Source organism: Ylistrum balloti, unplaced genomic scaffold (genome assembly GCF_031769215.1).
Source record: "Ylistrum balloti isolate Yb309-2 unplaced genomic scaffold, AGI_CSIRO_Ybal_v1 Utg369742, whole genome shotgun sequence".
NCBI classification, from domain to species: Eukaryota; Metazoa; Mollusca; class Bivalvia; order Pectinida; family Pectinidae; genus Ylistrum; species Ylistrum balloti.
The window spans coordinates 809077-816671 of NW_026781951.1; positions in this window are offsets into that span (position 1 = coordinate 809077).

Consider the following 7595-nt stretch of genomic DNA (forward strand, 5'->3'; position numbering starts at 1 on the left):
CCTTACATCGGTTGTCGTACCAGTAGGGGAAATTGCATCATGCCACAGTGCCAAATGTTAAACCCAAGTTACTATGTCTGATGAAGAAACATGATTTCGATATGTCTTAGGAAAACGTACAGTATGTGGTACAAAAATAACTATCAAACCATCAAATATGATGGAGAAACACTTTGACCTTCAAGGGGAAGCCATTGATGAAAATTAAGTAAACATGATTGCCAGGGCATTCAACTGAGCGGCATTTTTACAATACACTAAATGTGATGGCGAACAAATTGAGTTGAAAAGTCATTTGGGAGGCATGTGCTAAATAAGAGAGCATTTCTTAAGGTAGCAGTACACAGTTTCTCGGTCTGGCGATGGGTGATATTGATGTTGTTCATGAGATTACCCCATTATAAAGGTTTTAATTAAATTTTAAAAAACAAATCCTTGCTAAAATTGGTCTTGTCATGTTGAAATGGACAATGTGGAATTTCATTTTTTCAGAATAATATTTTAGCATTGTGTTGGAAATTACTATTTGGGCAGTCCCGAATCTATATCAACGCACCAAAACCTTGCTTTACATGAAGTTAGATTTTCATAATGTTTAAATGTGGTCATATTGTGAAGGATTTCCGATTTGGAATTTGCTGAAATGTAAATCGTTTGTTACCATGACAGAGTTGTTGGTTACAAGACAGGTGTTCAGAAATAAATTTCTTCTATTAAGTTGTAGTGTTAGGTTGGAATTAGCTTGGAATTAGCAGTATTTTTTACATTTTTAGCATTTTTTAAGTTGGTAACCATGGCAATCACATGTCAGAAATCAGAGGAACTTTTATATTTACACACATTTCATATTGATTTCATTATTAAATTCACGTTGATCTAGTAAATGTTAACATGTTTTACCAATATTTTACCCATTTGAGATCTAACTAAAACGAAGCAAAATTTATTTTCAGTCTGACCGTAAAATTAAAGTTATCTGACGGAAACGAGAGGATCAACTCTTTTTTATAGTTCTGTGACTTGGGCAAATGTTCACAGGATTTTACCATTATCGAACAAGTATGATATCCTACTGAATAAAAACAACATACAAATCTTATTTCAAATCAGACACAAATCCAAAATCAAGTATAGTACAAATTAAGAAACTCAAAAAATGTAATTTGATGAAAACAAATAAATCCGTTTTAAGAATGTTATCAAAATTGCTTTGTGCGATATAAATCTGAACGTGTTTGATGATCCTTAATTGAAAATTAATTTGAAAATCTGAAAAACACTTAATTTACATTGTAGGTGTCTTCGATGAGGCAGAAGACGCTTACTCTCCTGTAACACCTGGCCTTATTATCTTTGTACTTTTTCATGAATCCTCGTGCAAATTTTTCCTTTATTCATATTTTGCTCTAATTCCATTGAACTTGAGTTTTGTGTTATAATTATGCTGACATGTTTGTATTTTCTTACATCAATTCTGACAATAAAGGTTATCTAAGAAAGAAATGACGTTTTTTAACGCTTTACAGTTCCTGATTTTGGCGGAAAGGAAACATATTGTTTATCGAAAGCATTTAAGACAAACGTTGACAGATTTTGACAAATATGAAACTCATCTGAGATTTTATTGATTTAGAGCAAAAAGGTGATTAAAATATAACAGTACAGATTAGAATTATTTGACGAAAACAAGAAAATATCCGTTTTAAGAATTTTGACCTTCCGTAAATCTATCAAATGTTGACGGATTTTGACTATTACAAAACTTTTAGACCTTACTCATACAACAATATCCCAAATTGAGTTCAAATTCTGAGGAATGAGAAGTGTTCCTACTGAGAGTATAAAGCAGACAAACAGATCAAAACAATGACGCCCCGATCTTTTTTTTTTTTTTTTTATCTCGAGGGCACAACGACGTCAAAACAAAATGAACAATAAGACGAATTGTCATACCAAATAAGCATCAAGCCGTTCTGCCATATACGGTGAACATCATACCGGCGTCAAAATAAACATTAGATTAGTTTGTCATTTAAGATAATGCCAAGCCTTGTTGTCAAAAATGAATAGACACCAAACATGTTTGTCATTTAAAATAAATGTCAAGCCGTTATGTCATACAACATTTAAGATAAACATCCAGCAGTTTTGCCATACACACAAAAAACATAACTCGTTCATCAAATACAATACATTGTATACCAGTTTGTCATCCAGCTAGATATCCGGCTGGTTCATTTAACAAACTAAGCATCTATGCGATTTCATCCTTAACATTTCACCGTTTAAATATAAAAATATAAAAAAATATAAGGCAGTAACGGTGAAGCCTCACTGCAAGGTCATCTTGTGGACTGTACAAATTGGTTTTAGTAATGGGTTGGTCTGAAACCGTTCGTGATAATTACATGAAATTTAGTACAGTTATTAGGCTAGCACTGTAATAGCGCCTTTTGCTAAGACCTAGTTCTCCATTTAAATACTTTTTCCTGTTACCATGGAAACAGTTAGGCCAAGTCATACATTTCAGATTTTCTGGAGCAGTGGTCTGAAAACGTCTAAGATAATTACTGGAAACTTTGTATTGTTATCAAGCTAGTACTTAAGTAGTACGTTTTGCTGTGGGGAAATTCTCCATTTTTTCCTGTTAACAAGAAAGTTCAGGTTTTAGAAACCAGTGTTTTTAAACTGTTTATGTGAATTACTTGAAACTGTGTACAGTTTTAAGCTAGTACTCTGGTAGAAGTTCCCCATTTCAATCCTTTAAAGCTAGTACTCTGGTAGAAGCTCCCTATTTCAATCCTTTAAAGCTAGTACTCGAGTAGAAGTTCCCTATTTCAATCCTTTAAAGCTAGTACTCTGGTAGAAGTTCCCCATTTCAATCCTTTAAAGCTAGTACTCGAGTAGAAGTTCCCCATTTCAATCCTTTAAAGCTAGTACTCTGGTAGAAGTTCCCCATTTCAATCCTTTAAAGCTAGTACTCTGGTAGAAGTTCCCTATTTCAATCCTTTAAAGCTAGTACTCGAGTAGAAGTTTCCCATTTCAATCCTTTAAAGCTAGTACTCTAGTAGAAGTTTCCCATTTCAAGACTTTCAATTGTATGGAACTATAAAAAAGACCTAGAAATTGCCTTGTTGAGTACGTAACCATTGTATTTGTGAATGATGCCAAGTCAAATCAGAAAAAAATCAACAGTGACAGATGATCTACATGAAAATATCATTACAGTGGTGGAATGGAGTTGATACCTGTTATTGTAATATTAGCAATCGTAAATAGTATTGAGTATCTTTCTAATAAATAGCGGGGCGCGGGGATAATATCACGCTTTGCCTTATCTTGTCCTCAGTTATATTAGATCGATTGTCTCACTTTGACACACATTTCCAAGTGTTCATAATTTTTCCCAGCTCTTTTGCAATAAGATATGGAAATGAAAGTATTGGTTTTAACATTAATGGGGATTTATGACCAATATGACACGTGACCTTTGGTGATCTATCTATTGGTAGGAACATTCACCTGCAGCGGAATCATATGGGGAATTAAATATGTTATGTGACATTCAATCGCCTTGAGTTAGGAGAGTTTAACGTACTTACAATGACCAAAGCGAAGACCAGTACCTGAATCATAGGAACGGATATTAAGGAGATATTTACAAAAATAAAGAGTTGTCAGGAAAGAAATGATAATATATAACAATATGTATCATTATACTTACGTAATAATTACCTGATCTATCTGTCTGGTGAACACTAGCCCTATAGGCTCATTGTCTCCTTTTCGATCCCTTCGATTGAATCCTGGAATCCGTCAATTACACTGTACGTCTCCGGATGCAGATCCAGGATTTTTGGTTAGAGGGGTGTGTTTTTTAAACTATTTTCTGAAACTGTGTCCTGTCACCACCTATTTCCCGGATTTTTTTGTTTTTTTATCTCTCAATGGAATGAGTTTACATGTATTGTAGAGAGAGTTAGTTGGTGGGCTCTACATTTCTTCAATCTTTCGAGGTTCCTCGACCATCTATATTTCAAAAGCTGCAGTTTTTCTTTCCTTAAGAAAGGAGCTTAGGAAACATTCTTAAATTCTATATAGGCTCGTATGTGTTCAAAAATTAAACACAAAGTAAAAACAAAAACCAAAACATTATACATACAATCTAAAATAACTCCTTATTTTTATTTCTTTCCAACCAATGATACTTTTTATTTATATATGTATGTCTATATACATGCAATTAATCCGCCTGTCAAGACAATACGAAGGGCCAGTGAAAGCTGTTATCGTAAATTAAACAATAATTAGATAGCTGGAGAGACTGTGCTACATATAACACTGTTATCATCACTTTAGCAATAATTAAATAGCTAGAGGGACTGTGCTACATATAACACTGTTTGTAGTCACTTTAGCAATAATCAAATAGCTAGAGGGACTGTGCTACATATAACACTGTTTGTAGTCACTTTAGCAATAATTAAATAGCTAGAGGGACTGTGCTATATATAACACTATTTGTAGTCACTTTAGCAATAATTAAATAGCTAGTGAGACTGTGCTACATATAACACTGTTATCGTCACTTTAGCAATAATTAAATAGCTAGAGAGGCTGTGCTACATATAACACTGTTTGTAGTCACTTTAGCAATAATTAAATAGCTAAAGGGACTGTGCTAAATATAACACTGTTTGTAGTTACTTTAGCAATAATTAAATAGCTAAAGGGACTGTGCTATATATAATACTGTTATCGTCACTTTAGCAATAAGTAAATAGCTAGAGGGACAGTGCTACATATGAATTATGTAGTTATCAGCTGCATATCAGATTAATATCTGATACATGTAACTGGAGTAGTTTTTCAATGTTAAACATAGGCTCGTTGTTAACTTGGTTAATTCAAATTTTAGGTCCATTTTAACAGACTATAAATCGGGGACTTTCTATAAGAAAAAAGGAAGGACCGTGATGACATTCTGGAATCCATTTTACGATGTGGAAAATATTACTTCACTCATATTACTGAACTCGATGGAGGAATGGCGCTATAATTTCTTTAGGGTATTTTGTCAACGTTGAATGTGGAATGGCATACTTTATTTTTTAATAATGACTCATTCTTTGTTGTTTGTACGCAAAATGCTGCTGTCTGATTCGTCGATTTTTTCTTTTCATTTCTCAATGGGAAAAAAATGCAGCTTCACCTACTTGATAATAATTGGAGGAATCAACGGCAACACGTAACCTTATGGCGGGTCTGTTGGAACTTATTTTATTAATGGAATATATGTATTTATTGTCACCTGTTTGAGGATCACTGTCATGAAATGATGTTAAAAACGGACCACAACATCAAAAAATATTCAAACATATTACAGTGTACAAATACACTAAATAACAAATAAACAGATTTATCTGCTACATTAAATATATTCTAAAACACTACCAAAATTCATCAAAGGTGTCACATTTTCTGACTGACGGAACCGTGTGATTATCAACTTAAGCTTAAATATAAACTTTATTTATTTTACAACAATTGCGAAACAAGTTATGTCAACTTATACTAATCACTCTTGTTGGCCCGGATGTAAGCGCGCGAGGGGTCTTATTGTGGGAGGAAACCGGAGTGCCCGGGGAAAACCCACGTGGTCCGGCAGGTGGCCCCTTACCTTTTCACGTCCGTTCCGGTAATCGAACCCCGGTCGGCTTGGTGAAAGGCGAGTGCGTTAACACTGCGCCACCGGACAACTTAAGCTTAAGAAATAGTTTTAAGAAAGTGACATTATCTTCTCTGGTACTGTTTTTTGCTTTAGAAAAGATTTATTCTGTACTAAATATATTCTGTTTTTGTACTTTTCTGAACAAAAAAGATAAAATGCAATTTCCTGTACTGAACGAAAAGATACCGACATGTTTACAAAATCTAGTTCTACACGGACACTCCTGAATAGTATAAAGGAAATAAGACAAGGGGTTCCGGAATGGTCAGCGTCTTCTGCTTCATCGCCATGTCAATCTTGGTCAGACCAAATAATTAATGTCACGTTAACAAAAATTAGAGCAAGGTTAGCAACATCGGAACGCCAAGGCATACTAACGAGCATCAAACACATCCATTACGTTCCCTTAATATTCACTAACCTTCATCTCTCGAAACAAGTGTTGTGGATTTGTGTGACCTAAGTTCGTTGTTTTCGCCGGGTTCAATGTTCCTTATGGATTGCCATACAACTAAACATCTGTGAGTTTCCATACTACCGTTGTAATGACATTTACATACGAGTCAGTGCTACTGACTTCACCAAACAGATCGATACATGTACTGGTCATATCACTGTAGGTACATAATGTCCCTAATTGTGTCCAATTTGTTCCGTTTCAGACGGAACAACTAGGTGCAGAATATCAATTGTGGTCGCGACAGGAAGACAAGGAGCGCCCCCTAACGGCATGTCCGTCAAAGTGACAATGGCTAACTAGGTATCAGCCCGATCCTTTATCTAATTTTCTGTCCACATTAGCTGTCAGGGAAATAATAAGCGAAGTGTGCGAGTGTATTTTCGGAAAGAGGGTTTAGCTAGGGAGCAAATGATTTTAATTGAACCATACAGCTTAGCCGGTGGGTGTCGTAATTGTAAATATACTGTTAACGATGACAACAGGAGAATAAAGATAGAACACAAAAACGCAAAAATTAAAATGACTAATACAAAGGGGTATTGAACATGTATATGTCAGTAGGTGATCTGACAAAAAAAGACAACAGTTACGACAGGTAAAAGTTTAAAGAGAGACCACACTGCCAGCAGTGCTTCACAAGAGAATAGTACACCTACAAACGAATGGTAGTTAAAAGTAGAGTTATTTTATCCAAAATATAACACAGATAGCAAATACTTTACGTTTAACGAGATCATTTTAAGGTTTGTCAAGTGAATAGTAATTTCTAATACAAATTAGAATTGGATATAGTATAGTCATAATATGAATCGAACTGACTCATACCACTGATTCTTACTCCGAGGACTCGTTAGTGGTGATAAGGCCCTATATTGTTGACATCTAGGAGGCAACTGAGGGGGAAATAGTCAAATATCAGATGGCAAGCTGCACTAATTCTGACAACATCAACATAGCGGGCGCAGTATCGAGTCTAGCCATATACAAATATAATTATAATTAAAACCATAAGGAAGACAACTCCTCAGCAATGAACGTCCTTATCTGAACGAAAAGGGGAAAATATGGTGATCTCAGGCGAAAGTCTAACCTTTGCCGTCAGAATGGAATTCGCCACGTTCTGGAAATGTCACACGTTACATCTGTAACTAGGGAATACTAAAATATGTCAGAAAACAAAATGGCGACAGATTTGATAACATAATCCCTCTCCCTCTAGGTTTGTAATATGGAGATTAAATGTTTTATCGATGAGAAACGTCAGTCATCTCTTCACAAAACACTGATCTAATTTCTAAATATCATCTTCTGTCAAATGAAAAAGTCATTTGTTCATAGAGAACAAGGATCTCATAGCATAGCGTTACATAATCTGAAACCCGTATTGCCATCTGTGCACCGCTG